Below are 16,279 nucleotides of genomic sequence, written 5' to 3'. Positions count from 1 at the left end.
TCACCATTTGTCCTGAGCTCTCTTAGGGCAGGATTTCTCCCTGATACAATTAAATCCATTTCGATGGCCCAGGTATTCGTGATTCCTGCATTTAGCAAGCAGCCCATGAGGTGAGAGATGGGATGGAGCCATCACACCACGTTCTTAGTGGGAACGTGGTATTTTGCAAACATGCAGCAACTGCAGGATTGTTGGCAGTGGCTGGAAGCAAAAAGCTCTCATGTTTTAGTCGTCTGCTTCCACAGAAAGTGTTAATGCCTTAAGGAGCGTAACTAGCTTTTGGAAAGAGTTTGCTCAATCAAGTTCTCATCTTTTTGGAGCTCTAACAGCCAGGGCTTGTCATCATCTTTTTCCAAACCAGCAAAAAATCCTCCAATGCTGTATTCTGTTTCTGGAAACTATTTGTGACAAACTCTTTGTTCTTCAGACACGAAATTGAACTCTCCTACTAAATCATGGAAGTAAGTGAATCACAGATAAGAGCATCAGGCTCACACTCCTCCTCAACGCAGGATACGTAGACCCTGAAACATCCTTTGTCTTAACTGTTTCTAAAAGTACTAAACCAATTTCAGTGATGGAGATTCTTTAATCCCCTTTTTGTCCATCTCTTCCCCACCTGCTCTTGCTCATCCAGTCAGAAAGTTTTGCGTCATGGCTATCTTAAAACTCCCTTGCCACAGTTTAAGCTTGTCCCCTCTTGTCATTTTCCCAGTGAACATGGAGAATGCTTTGACCTTTCTGTTTGCTGTCCTTTTTAATTTTTAAAATAGCTTTTCATGAATATGCTTTATTCTTTAAATCTGTAACCTAAAAGCCTGGTTTTAGGTTTATGGCTGAACAGTTCAAAAACATTCGAAGGGGGTTTTCTTTGTAACTTCATGTTTTTCCGTCAGAAAATTCTGTGCCTCAAACTTCTGGTGACTGTCCTGGGTTTGGCTGTAACAATTATTTTTCTCCTTCCTAGTAGCTGGTGCAGTGCTGTGTTTTCAACTTCAGTGTGGGAACAATGCTGATAACACACCGATGTTTTTAGTTGTTTACCCCGACCAAGGACTTTCTCAGTCTCACGCTCTGCCTGTGAGGAGGGGCACAGGAAGCCAAAAGGAAGCAGAGACAGGACACCTGACCCAAACTGGCCAAAGGGGTATTCCATACCACAGCATGTCATGCCCAGTATATAAACGGGGGGAGTTACCTGGGAGGCGCTGATCGCTGCTGGGATGGGGCTGGGTATCGGTTAGTGGGTGGTGAGCAATTGCATTGTGCATCACTTGTGTTTATTGTTTTCTTTTCCTTTCCCCCTTTTAGTTTTATATCCTCTCCTCTTGTTATTTCCCTTATCATTATTATTATTGGTGGTAGCAGTAGTGGTTTTGTATTATGCCTTAGTTACTGGACTGTTCTTATCTCAACTTGTGGGATCTATATTCTTTTGATTCTCCTCCAGGAGTGGAGGTGAGGGAAGAAGTAGGGGGAGTGAGTGAGTGGCTGCATGATTCTGAGTTGCTGGCTGGACTTAAACCACGACGGTGTCTCACAGAGTTTTTTTTGTCTTTGAGCTGCAAGATTGTTGTTGGGTGTCAAGGAAGATGGTCTAAAGAATGGTCCCAGGTAGGAGGTGCAGTGTGGGTGGGGTCAGCGTGTCAGGCAGACATGGCCTAAATCTCCCCTATTGATTATGAGTCCTGGATTGTGTTCATGTCTGCTGCCAGAGGCTGGTGAGCCAGATACAATGCTGACCATGCTAGGTAGGAATTCTCTGGTTGCCCTGCTATATCCCCTTTTTCTGCCCAAACACACTGTGCAGCTAGACAAAGAAGGAATGTCAGATGGATGACTGATGGCCAGATAGAGACTCTCTATGGTGTTTGCTCTTGGGGCTTGAATGGATCATGTGGCTTGTCTGACTTCAGAACTAATGAGCACATTAGCACATCACTGTTGGAAAATACTAGGAAGAAAGGCTCCTCCGATGTGCATGTGTATATCTTGCAGTGTGTAGTATCTGGAGTCTAGTGTGACCAAAAGCTGCATAGTGTATGGCACATACAAAGAAGAAACCTGGACTTGTTCCTGTGTAACCTGCTCTGGGTGGCTCTGCCTGGGCAGGGGAATTGGCTTAGATGATCTCCAGAGGTCCTTTCCAACCCTAATGCTTCTGCGGTTCTGTGGAATCCCATACAGAGGAAGAGGAGCCCATTTACACTGGAACATAAGAGTGCCAAATTCGTACCACTTCAATGTATGGTCTGGTGGAAATGCCATCACTGGACCTCTAGCAAGGCCAGGAGCTTTAGGTGTATGAAAGTGAATTTGACAGGTGTGTGACTGGGGGACTTCCTCCTGACAGGTGGTGTGTTGTGGTGCATGAGACCAGTCTGCCAAGGAACACTGGACATGGCTGTGTACAAACATGCAGCCCTTTGCTGCTGTGCTGTTGTAGCTCTGTATTTGCTGCTTGGGTTTATGATTTCCAGAGTAAAGCTTTTATTTCTGAAACAAAGGAGTTGTGTAAAGCTTGTTCAGCTCAACAGGAAATTTTCCATAGAGTTCACGGTGTTTCTGTCTGATGTGCTTTTCTGGCACTGAGAAATAAGTGTGACAAAGGCTTTTCCAGGTCTTGGTTTTCCTTTTCTAATCTAAATGTGCATTTCAGAGACAAGGAGCTAATATAGTAATACTGATCACTTTGCTATAATCTCATTTTTATGCTTGTGCTGAGTATTTCATAGATGTGTGCATATTGATTGGGAGAAAGCTGGTATTTTATTAACAGCTATTGATCTTTGAATGTCTATTACTGTGTACAAGTGAGCAAAGAACCACCTGCTGAGCAATCTTAGCTACTGAGAAGACCTCAGGCCCCTGGTTTAATGATGGGCACTGGTTATTTGTTTGAAGTGGCTGGGATTTGTGTAAGCCCTGAGCAGATGTGCGCTAGAGATTGTCCAACTCCTGCTGTGCTGGTTCTGCAACTTCCCAGTTAACATAAAAAGTGCTTTATTCAGCAGAAACATATGCGCTGGTGGTGGGGCACGGGGCAGAGTTTCTATTGCTCTGAAGGTGGGCAGTGTGGTTTGTCCTTCTGGGTGATCTCTTTCTGGCTGTGGTGGACCTTTATCTTCGATGAACAAGTATATTGAGGTACATTATGGGTAATATTTGCAGGTAGATGAGGCCCTTAGTGATATGGTTTAGTGGTGGACTTGGCAGTCCTGGGGTGAAGGTCGGACTTGATCTTAAAGATCTTTTCCAACCTGGTTGATTCTACGTGACTGAATGCAGGTATGTCTGATAACCAAGCTGTCCTAAATCTGTTTCTGGCTTTCTGAAATCAATGGATAACCGTAAATGTGATAGTGTTGCCTTTCTGAAATATTCGTGAGACAGTTTTAAAGAGGGTAGAGGAGGTGCCTCTGGCAGCAGACTTGCTTAGTCCTTAAGCAGTACTCTTTGAGAGTAGTGCAGGGAGGGGGAGAAAGAGAGGTGCTTTGATCTGTCACTTTGTAGTTAATATTTCCATGCTTTCTACTGTAGGCTTTTTGCCTCCCAGTATGAATCTTGCTGTTTAGTTACATGATTGCATGTAATAATTGATCAAACTGGGGATTTTTCTGTCTCTCACGGAAATAACTACTCCTCTTCGTTGTCAGAGAAGTGGGCCAGAGCCAGGCAGATGAATGGCCCAGGCTTGCTAATTGTGCTCCCATTAGAATAGTCCATTGTGATTTTTATATGCTTAGATACTCTTTTTTCTTCTCAGAGTTTACAAATAATGTTCATAATTAGAAAATACAGTTCATGCTGCTGGACTGAGATAATCGGCTGTTGGGGAAGGTTTCCTCTTATGATGGATGATAGTGGAAGGGGCTAGAATGCTGGGCTGCCAAGCAAGGGATAAGGATGGCCACGGAGAGACAGCCTCATTTTACCTGTAAGGATAAAATGTTTCTTTCCTATTTATTTATGGTGAAGAAAAGTTTCTGTGTTTTCAGGATTTGGTTTAGTCTGCTTTGTGCTTCTCATAATGAAGGGTCGTATTTCACAGTGTTCAGCATATATAAGCTTTCATAATGCTGAACTTCAGGATAGCTTTTGGCTTGTTTGTTTGTTGCTGGTTTTACTTTCAAAACAGAACAAATATTTGAAGTGGTATTCTGTGGAATATCTGACAGGACAAATTCTTCTTTGAACAGTAAATTAAGAATGTGTATATTTAGGCACAAATGCAGTCCACAGAGGAGCAAAGGAGCCCTCTGATTGCTGGAGATTTGCTTTCAGATAGATTACTTGGTATCCAGTTCTGAACTGCAGCCTGTCTTTTAATTAGGCCATAAATGTGGGTTTGCAATAAAGCAAAGACATTCCAAATGTAATACATTCCACCACAACATAAAAAGCTGTTGTCTTTTTTGCATGTGCTGGTAGGATCTGCTCAGTACAAAGCTAAATAAATGCTCTGTCCTTTTGCTTCACTTTTTACATGCTTTTAAGCGTCCCACAAACTTAAAGATACAGTATGCAAAATCATCAATTATAAGTGATTTGTCATAGAGTCATAGATCATAGACTGGTTTGGGTTGGAAGGGACCTTTAAAGCTCATCCAGTTCCATTCCCCTGCCATGGGCAGGGACACCTTCCACTAGAGCAGGTTGCTCCAAGCCCCGTCCAACCTGGCCTTGAACACTGCCAGGGATGGGGCAGCCACAGCTTCTCTGGGAAACCTCTGCCAGTGTCTCACCACCCTCATAGTAAATTTTTGAGTAGAAAAAGTAAGTAGCTGTCTTGCCTGGCTTTGCAGTGTCTGGATGCACTTCAGAACAGAACGGGGAAAAGCAGGAAGACTGACTCCATCTAGTCCTGCCTTGCTGTGGTACATCCTTCTGTGTAGGTCCCTTTACCCCATTCCCTCATTGCATCATCAGTACTCATTGACCTTTGGGAAAAAGAGCTTACACATGCTCGTGGAGTATGCCACATCTTCAGTGCAGGGAACTTCACACTTCTCAGACTGTCATGAAATCCCAGAGAAAATCGCATTTATGATGTGAGGTTGGACCGGGGTGTGTGTTTGAGGAACATGGCACTGTGTTCTGGATGTCAGTCAGCTCAATATCTTTCATTACCACCATGGGCCCATCCTGCTTTTGGGTTCAGTCTTGGGTGTTCCCTTCTCTCTAGGAATAAGGGTAGCTACATGTATTAAATGCATATTCAGATCCTGTTTCTCTGCTAAAATCATGTACTTCACTCCACACTTGGGAAATGGATTTATTGTGCTCTTCATTAGAGATTCCGATTCCAAGATTCAAAATCCACAGTCCAAGTGACTCCTCTGCCCAGATCTGTGCTCCCTTACTAGTGTAAGCTCAGGTAAGATGAATATGGCATCTGTTGATGTAGGTTCCTTCGCATTTGGCTGCTGTTAGAGTTGACCTACTGACTGGGATTATTAAAATAAAGAAGTTACATATGGAAATTAAAAATAAAAAAAGATTAAATGAAATTCCCAGCTGATGTGCAATGTGTGACAGTAGCAGAAATGGCAGATCTTAAAGAAGTGTTTGCTTGGGGCACCAGGCAGAGTGAAACATAGAAACCCATGCTATCTGTCATGGCTGATGCTTCCAGAAGAAATAGAAAGGATTGTTTATAAGGGCAGCAGAGCAGCCTTGTTCCATCTGGGTTGCTAAAACTGAAGACAAGGTTGGAGTGATTGAGTATCCACAGCAGAACGTTATCAGTGATACTTGTAAAGACAGCAAGAGGCTTCTTTATTGCACAGGAGCTGAAGAAAAACTGGAAAGACTTAATCCAAGTCATTTATGGAATTTGAAATGTAACTTTTTAAAGGAACTGTGGAAACAAAGAGCTGTAACGAGATGAGAGAATTTAACAGCCCTTTATTACTCTTATCTGTAATGTATTCAGGCCTCTCTGTCAAGGATGCAGCCTTTTGCATGTATTTTACTGATAAATAGACATATGAGCAGTTTTGACTTGGAACAAACTCAGGTATGAAAATCAGTAGGGAGAGGATTGTAATTATTTTGCTTACGTGTGGCTTCCTATAGAAAAATTCTGTGGCTGAACAGGCAAAAGTCAACTTGAGGTTGGTTAAAGTTCAGTTACCTACAAATGCCCCAAACCAGAGGCTAGGTTTGTAGCTGCAAAAATCAGACTGTATGTGCTTGTTTACATCTGCTGTCAAACTGGATTCTGAAGTCTTTTTGGTTGCTGCTGCTGTTGATTTGTAGCTCTGAGAACGTTGATTTATTACAAATCATCTCTGCCATTAGGCTGCCTGTCAGGATCCATAAATTGTGTCGGGACCAAGAGCAGTTATTACTCTGTGTGGATTTTGGTTTTGCACTGCAGAAAAGAGGCTGATTATGTCACTGACAAAATGAATTCGTGCTTCTTTTGAAATATGAAGCCCTTACATGATATTTTTTACTTAAGTCTGTAAAGATGATTTTCTTACATTATTTCAATGGGACAACTGCCTTTGTAGTACACATTTCTGTTCCAGTGGAGGGCTTAGTGTTCTTTACACAGTTCGCTTGAGATGTTGAGTTTAAAACGGATTAGCAAAGTACAGAAAACTTATAGAAGCTAATGCTGCGTTAAGGTCAAGTGCTTACTGTGCTTGGTGTATGAGTACAGTCAGATCTTGAAGGACATGAACAGATTAATTTTGTACCCTGTGCTGGAGATTGTCCCAGGCATACAGGTTTTCTAGTAACAAATGGTTTGAGGATAAGCCACTACCAAAATGAAAAGTTGTTATTGCTGGTTTATTAGCGTGGTGCAACTCCTTAACAGTTCACCATTTGTATCCCAAACAGGTAGAGGCGATGTGTAAATATGCCTGACAGAAAGTCAGGATGAGACTTAAGGACTACTCAAGTTATTGGAAAGATTTTGCAAGGTGCTGAGCTTCTGGTTGCTTCTGGAAGCTCCATTTAGGCATGTGTTGGCTTCCCAGGCAAAAGCAAAACTTGTCAAGCTGGATCTGAGCAGCAAAGTGTTCAGGTTTTGCTGTAGGTGCTTGTTCCTTCCCTTTATGAAACATTAACCTGGGCAGTGGGTTGCCAGCAAACCTCTGGAAGGGCTCCATAATAGATACGTTTTAGGCTCTGATGAACTTTCTGTCTCTCCTTTCTATGTGCTACATGGGAATAGAAATTAAGCAAGTTCAGGTAGTGTTTGAGGGCACTGATTCTGTAAACAGGTGGACCTCGGGCTATTATTATTTTAGTCTTTTAATATCTCAGACTTCTTATTTCTCTAAACAGATTTAAGAGTTTAAGCTACTTTCTGAACAGAGGTTGCTTATAAAAAGAAAAGCCACATTTCTTATGATGTTAAAGACCAAACTGAAAAAAGTCAATTGCTGCATGGAGGACTTTTCCCACTAATTTCTTTAATGAATCTTTCTGTGTTTCTCCTTATCTACAGCTCTACACAGTAATTCTATGCAGAGAAAGCTCTTCTGACCTCATCTTTTCTGTCTTCTGAAAATAGCACGTGATCATCTCAGAGTAGTTTTTTTTTAATATTATTCCATTAAGCCTTACGACTCCAAAGCTGGAGCCCCTTTGGTAAGCTCTGAAATGTACTCAGGGCATAGTTCTTTCCTTGTTTCTATTCATTATTAGTATTATTAATTCCTAGTATTAGATGTGCATTTCACAGAAATCAGGTTTGCCACGTAAGCAATGGTGCTCTGAAGATCCTGTAACAGTTTTTCACACTCTGATCTTTCCCAATTCAATATGGTGTCACCTTTTAGAAACAAACATGTAAAGGTGAGACATGGTAAGTACCATAGGTAGAATAAACCCAAACTACTGTCCACTGGGTATGGTACAGGGTAGCTTGGAAATTATCTACAAGTACTGAGTTAGCTCAGGCACAGGCAAACTTACGTTGCTTCTCAAAGCTCTTGTGTAAGCTCTAGAAGAGGAGCATTGCAGAGACTAAAACTAAAAGTCCTCTCCTCTGTTAATGAAAGATTTAATGGTTTCTGCCCAGTTGCTTGCTTGGCCTAAAGGAAAGATGATATTCTTTTCATTGAATTTTTGTTTGTTGAGTATGTTGAATCTTTGCAGAGTGTGACTGAACACATTAGAGTCTTTTCTAATGCAAAGTAATTGGAAAATTCCTCTTACTCAATGCCTCCTGATAAAGAAAAATTCAAATCTAATCTTTGAAGTGCATGCTGTCCTTTTGCCTTCAGTGATGTCTGTATTTGATGGTTCATAGGTAAACGCATTGCCTACACTTTCTGTGTTAGCTAAGCAGGAAGAAGAGCATGGAGTGCACGTTCAGTCACTTCTTGTGCCACCTGCTTGAAGGACTTTGTGTGGTCCTGTACTCCTGTGTGAACTGGCTCAGCTAGCCTCAGATGAAGGCAAGAAGGCCAACTTCCCACTCCTAAACTGAGTTTAAGCTTGTCTTCTGTCAGCTGAACTCATAGAATCACAGTCTGGTTTGGGTTAGAAGGGACCTTAAAACTCATCCAGTTCCAACCCCCGCCATAGGCAGGGACACCTTCCACTAGACCAGGTTGCTTCAAGCCCCATCCAGCCTGGCCTTGAACGCTGAACTCTGAAGAACAATTGAAGTGGAATAAGCTGAAAGGCCCATTGTTGTATACAATAATTTTGGATACCCTCCCACCCAAGATCTCTTCAGACAGCATCTAAAATTCATGATTATTTCTTTCTTTCAGATAAAATTAATTGCCTTTTTATTAGAACCTGGTATCTTGGCCTGTAGGTGACCTACTATTTATTCTCTGTCAGCAAAGCTGGTTGCTTCAGAGCAAATGTAGGCTTCTGTGCAACTATAATATATCATAGAAGGAATCTCTTTCCTTGATTCTATCTAATGACCATTTCGTGCCTGAAACTGTAAGGATCAATAGTTTCATAATTAAATCCTAGCTCACAAAACTATTCATGCTCTTCATGTGCATTAAGGGGCTACTATTTTTAATATTATTGGACTTAAACTCAATACCACCCAAAGTCTTTTATCAGTTAGACCTTTTCTGTAAAATGACTATTTCTGTCTCTACAGCCTGATTTCCCCCCCCTTTAACTTCACCAAGCTAGAGAGTAATATTGGGTAAGAGAGTTTGCTGCGTTGTTCCTCATTTTGCATACCTTTGTCGTGGCTGCTACTCATTTTCTCATAAGTACCAAGTAATTATAATCTTTTAAATCTTTTTATTCATTTCTAAAGAAAACAAATGAGATCTCCCAAGGAAGAAAGTTAAGTAGATGCATGAATATTAAACTGGTCTTGGAAAAATAATAGTTCTTATCACTGTCATGCTCCACAAAGACGAGGGTAATCGCTGCTGTTTCAATCCTTCACATGCTATTTGTTGGTATAATTTCAGTCAGCCACAATACATTATTTTCCATGTCCTTACATTTTAAGCTCTAATATAAAAATGTGATTACATAAGAGATGATACAAGTAAAATTGTTCCTGGAAAGACAGTCAGGTTGTTATGGAATATCTGATCTAATTAGTGTAGGTGAACTTGATGTGACTTAAACCAATCTGTTAGAAGCAGCGTTAGAATCTTAGAAGGGTTTTTGTTGGAAGGGACCTTAAAGCTCATCCAGTTCCAACCCCCTGCCATGGGCTGGGACACCTTCCACTAGACCAGGTTGCTCCAAGCCCTGTCCAACCTGGCCTTGAACACTGCCAGGGATGGGGCAGCCACAGCTTCTCCTGGGCAACCTGTGCCAGGGCCTCATAGGAAGAACTTTGTTCTCATGTCTACTCTATATCTACCCCTGATCAAATCATAATAACAGCCAGAGAGTACTTAAAAATAAGAATATTAATTGTAGTCATACGATATTTCCATTTGGATCCTTCAAGATCCTTCAAAATGAGTGCGTTGAATATCTTGGTATTTTTGTGCATCAGTTGCGTTTGTTTTACATTTAAGCACAGATTACACGCAAAGTCCTATCGCAGGCACTTTTTGCTCCTGGAAATATCTGTAAACTTATATTTGTTTAATTTACTGCCTGTAAGTGTTCAAATGAAACCCCTTGAACTGCACATAACTGCAGTGGGAGGGCAGGAAAGTTGAGCCTTAGTACAGTATCAATTTCTGACATTATATAATGATGACATCTACATTTTTTCTATAGCTTCTGGGCATCTGTGAATCGGTGAAGACAATGATGTGCCTGATTCTCTTCTGCTTTGTAGATGCTCTCTCATCTTTCTCTTACAATAACTGGGAAAAATATGCAAAACTTTCCAAGAATTCCAGTTGTTCTTGTAGAGTCCCATTCTTGCACTTTTTGCTCTTTTCAGTCAGCACACGACGCGTACTCGTGTTTTATTTATGGAAAATGCTGTTAAATATTCTGTTCTAGTTCATCTCGATTCATTTTTGGTCAAGTTTATTCTTTCTGAGCCTTTATTACCTTTTCTTAATAGTGAGTTGCATTTGTTATTCATTAGCTCATTTTTTTTCAGAGGCTCTAAAGCTATTTGCATGCAATTATATGACATTCCATGGCTTTGTCCTCCTGTATCTTTTCTCACTGGCAAATGAAATAGTTCGTATCTTTTTCCCATGCTACTGCCTCTTTCTCTGTACAGCTGATAGAAACTGAGTTATGAGGGATCCTCCTATGTACATGTAGTCCAGGACCACCCCATTTTCAGTTTTTTTCCTTTAATGCTGTTTATAATCTTTTAATCCTGTTCTATTTCTATGGGCGGCCCAGTGGTTATCATACCAGCACTGAACAGAGATGTAGTGATCCCTTCCAGCCTACACAGAAAATGAGAAAAGCCTGTCCCAGGATGAGGTGGTAGTCCTGCTGTAGCTAATGATCTTCTTTTGATAGCTCTATTATACAATCTAGTTTTACTATTATTATACAATCTACATTGTGCCTTCTCAAGCAAGAACTGGCACTCAGTGAGCATCACAGAATAACAAATGTTGCTTTCTGAAAGGGTTTTTGCAAACCTTACAACACCAAGTCACAGTCTATAATAATGCCAAGTATTTCAATGAGAATAAGCCTAAAATATGAATCTTCCCCATGAACTGTTTGAAAAAGAATGGGAAATAGGATCATGAGCCCAAAATTGTCACTGTTCTTTATGTTAGAAACAAAAGATGGAAATTATTTTGGGTCTGGAACTACCCATTAGTTCATGCAGCCCAAATGTACCACTTCCCCACAGGTGCTTGGGCTAGTGAGGTGTCAGAGAAACACTGAAGTTAGAGAACACCTCGTGTACCTGACTCTTCAGTACAGGATATTACGGTCTTATTTTAAGCCATCATTGGTCCATGTTAAACATACTCATTTTTTAAGACACATTTCCCCTTTATTGTGCCAGTTATTTATTCATGGGTTGTTTTGTGAAAAGGACAGGAGAGAGCTCCCGATGCTGATCTTATTATATTCCCTCATTGTGACTCCTCCAGCAGGGATCTGCTGAGCTGTGTCATCCTGTTTTTGAAGGCTCACACTTCTTGGTGGGAGTCAGAACTTCCCAGCAGGCTGTGTTGTCATTCAGGTCTCTCGTAGGGTTGACTCTGCTGAACCTTTCCTCCTACTTGGCCTGGCTGCTTTGTGTAAGCTCTTTGGAAATACAGCGCTTGTGCCAGTGTTGCTCTGGTCACTGGCAGGGACACATCATTCATCTTTCCCAGTGTGAATACTTTTTAGGATGCTAAACATGCATCAGTTAGAAAAGCTCTTTCTGGTTGAAAAAGATTCCTTTCCTCTCATTACAGCAGAATTGAAAGAATCAATACTGTCTGTGTATAATTTCAGCTATCAGATTATTCCTGGTTGACCTTATCTTGCCTCTTGTTAAATGTTTGAAAAACATCTTTATCCTATCAATGCTCTAAACTGCATGTGAACCCAGTGAGTTGTGCCCCACCAGATGACTTCCTTGGGTGTAGTGGCATGACGTATCCCATTGAAATGCAGTTTGTGGTTCCAGGCAAATGTTTTGTTACACTGATTTGTTTCATGTGTCATCTTCATCGTTCAGTCACCTGGAGAGCAGGGTCAAATCAGGATCAAAAGAAATCCTTTTTTCTCCTTCTGAATTCAGATGTTAATATTTAACTATTCAAAATTCTATTAATTGTTAACACGTTAATCCTCTGATATCTTTCTGTGGCAGCGGAGTGCTTGTGACTGTTTTTCATGAGGCTCCTGTTTCTCTTGGCATAAGATGGAGGCTGGATGGAGGGCTCCTTGCTGACATCTGAGTTCTATGTATGGGAGCTTGGGACCGGAGGTTTCCTCCAGGGAATTTATCCCTGTGGTCCTGCAGGCCCTGTCTGTGTGCTCAGGCTTTCAGAAGAGTACTTAAAATCCAAAGCTCCGTAGTCTTCTGTGGAAAAAAATTAACTTGATTAATAGTGATCTAGTGCTGATTTCAGCCCTTGTGCAGCAGAACTCTGGATGCTTTGGTACAGCAAATACCTCTTTGCTGCAGCACTATTTGCTGTTGTAGATAGTATCTAGAGCAGAAATATTATTTGATGGGTAAAGCATGTTTTCATTTAAATAATAAAAGCAGCTGATCTTTGTATTTCTTGAAACTCTGTGAAGCTGATGTCTGAGTATGTGCCTCCTGACACCTTCCTCCAAATGATTTTACTGTGATTGCCCATCTGATGCATAACCTGTGACAGTGAGTTTACATCTATCACTTTCCCAATGGGCTTTTGTCAGGCTGTTTCAGCCATTCCTTGTCTCATTCAGTGATGACCAGCAGCCCTTTTCAGACTGTCTCTTGGTTTGCCAGCTCTTGTGCATACGAGCTATATCTGAAATGTCAATGGTGTTCCAGCATGTCGTAATGTTTACCTGGCACCTAACAGGGATAAATGCCAAGTTTTGCTTAAATTCTCACCTTTTTGTTTCCAGTATTCCAAATCTATTCTCTTTCCTGTTCTTGTCTGTTGGTAAACAATCTCATTATATCACATGAGTTTTGCGCTGACATAACACCTTTATAACCATTGCTTTACAGAAGTGTTGGCAGAAGTACTTTAGTCACCAAGTCATGTAGTCTGTTAATGGGGAGAGGGGGTGGAGTTGAGATTGTGGCAGGTGTTCTTACCCCTAGATCATGGTTTCTCCTCTGGGCATGTTCTGCAGGAAGATCTGTGCTCAGTTTAGCTAACAGTATCATCGCTCCCTTTTCTGAGCTGGAGTGCTCTGTTTAATCCTGCTTTTCTTCCCTGGAATATGTGCTGGAATTAGATTTTAAGCAGTACAATAGCATGGAATAGACATAGCTACATGTGCTCTGTGGAGGTTGTTTCATGTGAAAAAGAGATTTCTTGTTTCCAAGTTCACCACTGCTTGATGCTCATATCTCATTTTCTCTTTCATTTGACTTCTGTCTCACTTTTTCTGGTGAAACGTTCTAATCGTCCTCCTGAAGTTTATGCTTCCTTCATGATTTGTGGTCATTTAACCCCACTTTCTCTGTTGCATTGGGTACCTATATATGCACCTGTCTTGTCAGTACGAGGCACTTGAGCTAAGCACAGAATTCATTTTGCCATCTTCTGTGAACTTAGTCTTGCAGACATTCCTCACACGTGGTGTTTTGCTTCTCTTCTGGTTATGTTCTGCTTTGCCAAAGGCTGAATGCAGCATCCTGGTACTCATAGCAGAGAGAGTTCGGGCAGCACCTTGTGAGCCAGTCCCCGGTTAACACTGCAGGGGGAGCCAGAAAAGGAATGTGGCTTCATTCCCTAGGGCTGAGGGCTGGTGCATTCCTGCAGTGCTTTCCATGGTGGTTAGTGATTTTGGGTACTTCAGGTTAGTGCCTTGGGCCTCCCTAAAATTATGTTCTAAGGTTGGTGGGTTTTTTTTTTCTTTTTAGAAAAGACACCTTTCATCTTCAGTTTTCTTGCTTAATCCTCTATGTAAATCCCAGTTTTTCTTGGATAGCAATACATGCTGCTTGTCATCACTTTCCTGTGACTGTCTGTGACTTCTTTAATGCATTTGGAGCAGAGAAGAATTCCCTGTTTGAATGAACATCACCCAATCATGCATTTTCTCAGTCTCATGGATGATGTGCTTATGTATCTAGGTAATTTTTGTTAACTGAAGTGATGAACAGGCAAAATAAATTTGTGTTGCCGTTATCCTTTGGTAAGTCAGTTGTGAAAGCCTGAGCTCTGCACAGCATATTGATGCTGTTTGATCTGTCTTTGGTCTCAGCAGTGGGATCTTCAGACTGTGTAGTGTTTTGCTGATACAGGAAGGTAGAGTTGCAGCCCAAGGAACTCAGGTTGTGATCTTGTCAGATCTCATAAGACAAGTACAGTCTATTGTGATCACTGTTATGGTAGAGTATCTCCAGGGAAAAGCAGAGGTGCCTTAGGGAAATGATGATGCACTAGTTGCCATTTCTGCTTTCAACTAAAAATCGATTCAGTGTGTTGAGAGTAAATATAATGCTGAAGTTGCACTCTTGGAAGGGTAAAACAATTTGATCACTTCCTTCCATGTACAAATCTCTAGGTGTTTTTGTGAGGCTAAAAGAGTAAACTGAAGGCTAATACGCAGGAGTGACATAAAGAACTACAATCACTTCTTGTTTCTTTTTTCCTTTTATTTTTCAAGTGTCCCAGTTAAACGTGTCGGGGAAGGAAGGTTTGCAGCACTCAGAGAGCAAACAGTTTAGTAATTTAGATGCCTAAATCCTGCCTTAGAAACCAGTTTTTAGACATCCATTTTTCAAGAATCTCAGCACTCACTGGCTTTTTTGGGTGAGCTGCAACTAGGCAGATATTCTGTTTACTTTCATTAGGAAGCAATAGCCCATCTCTACTCTGTCAAAAGCTGAAAATATACCAGTCGATCCTTTCTGCAGCATTTGCTTCATTAAACTTGTAGCTAAAACATAAAGGTGCCAAGTCTGCTGGGAAGCCTTATGGCTCTACTCTGTCTAACTTTGGAAACTGAACACTGAGACAAGCGTGTCAAGTCTTTCTGACTTTCCTATCACCTGTAATCCACACTCCAATGCGTTGCAAACCTTCTCATTGCATCTCTGATGGGTGCAAGGAAATAATACGTGTTCTGTCCTCATTATATTTGAACTCTGCTACAAACCTTCACTGAGTTTATGTGTTCTTGTGTCAGCAGATTGACACATCTGTCACATGTGGGCTCATTTAGAAACAATTCCACCTTACTATATTGCAACAGCACTAATAGACTTTTGTGCAAGGTTGAAATGGGTATGTGTTGCTTTTTATATTTTGTTTTATGTGGAAATGAAAGTCTCATGTGGTGCTGAAAGCCAAAACTGTTTTGAGCTTGTGTCACCAACACAAGTTCATCAAGTCACGATGAAATGTTGGCTAAAAATTGCATCCCAAGGTCTATTTAATCCTTTTTGCATTAGTGTTTTTGAGATTTGTGCAAAATAGAGCTTGCAGCTATTGTTGAACTGAAAATACTTGAATGATGAGGTTCTGATATCAACTTCATAAAATATGCAGCTTTCACGGTTTTATGGGTACAAAGCAACCTGTCCTTTTAGATTCAGTTCTGTTGCTATATAAATAAATCAGCACATATTGCTTTAGTGTTTCTTTTCCAACACAATACAGGTACTTGGACCATATTCAGCTTCTAATAGCACAGAGGCAAAATAAAACTGTATCTTCAGGTGTGATGGTAACAGGCATCTCTCCTGACAGCGGTAAATTAGGCAGTGGCAACTGTGAGATGAACTTTCATTTTTGTCAGATTCTGTCATTATGTGGGATTTCTTTATTTTCCCAAGTGCATGACTTGTGATTTAGAGAAGCTGAGAACTTCCTGCAAGTGTTTTGGTTTGTTTTTTACCATTCCTCTATCAATATTAATGTCACTGTTCCAGTCCAGCTGGAGCTGTGCAGTTGCTCTTATGCACTGTGGTACATCACAATGACTTTGGGCTTTATTTGCTTTCTGTATGACATTCTCTGCTTTGTAACCATGTAAAGAAGAGCAATTACTACTTAGAAAAATTTGGATTAACTAGTGGTTTACGAATATACAACTTAATATACACAATCAAGGTGCCTCAAAAAGCCCAATGCCTTGATGCTTAACTGGTTTGCAGAAAAGATAGGGAGTGTATTAGAAGTTGAATATCCCATAATAATAATAAAGATGACCTTATTGCTTAGCATGTTCCAATTACAAAATGTTGGTATATGTTATAATTCAGGCA

At 40.9% G+C, this 16,279-nt stretch overlaps 1 protein-coding gene across 2 annotated transcripts in view; it reads left to right on the top strand.

Annotated features, from left to right (window-relative positions):
• Window positions 1-16,279, top strand: part of NELL1 (neural EGFL like 1) — a 283,745-nt gene that overhangs the window by 147,039 nt on the left and 120,427 nt on the right. The gene's annotated exons all lie outside the window — the stretch shown is intronic.

Source organism: Strigops habroptila, chromosome 4, assembly GCF_004027225.2.
Source record: "Strigops habroptila isolate Jane chromosome 4, bStrHab1.2.pri, whole genome shotgun sequence".
Classification (NCBI taxonomy): Eukaryota; Metazoa; Chordata; class Aves; order Psittaciformes; family Psittacidae; genus Strigops; species Strigops habroptila.
Note: the sequence above shows the minus strand (reverse complement) of the source record. Positions and strands in the feature narration are given on the sequence as shown.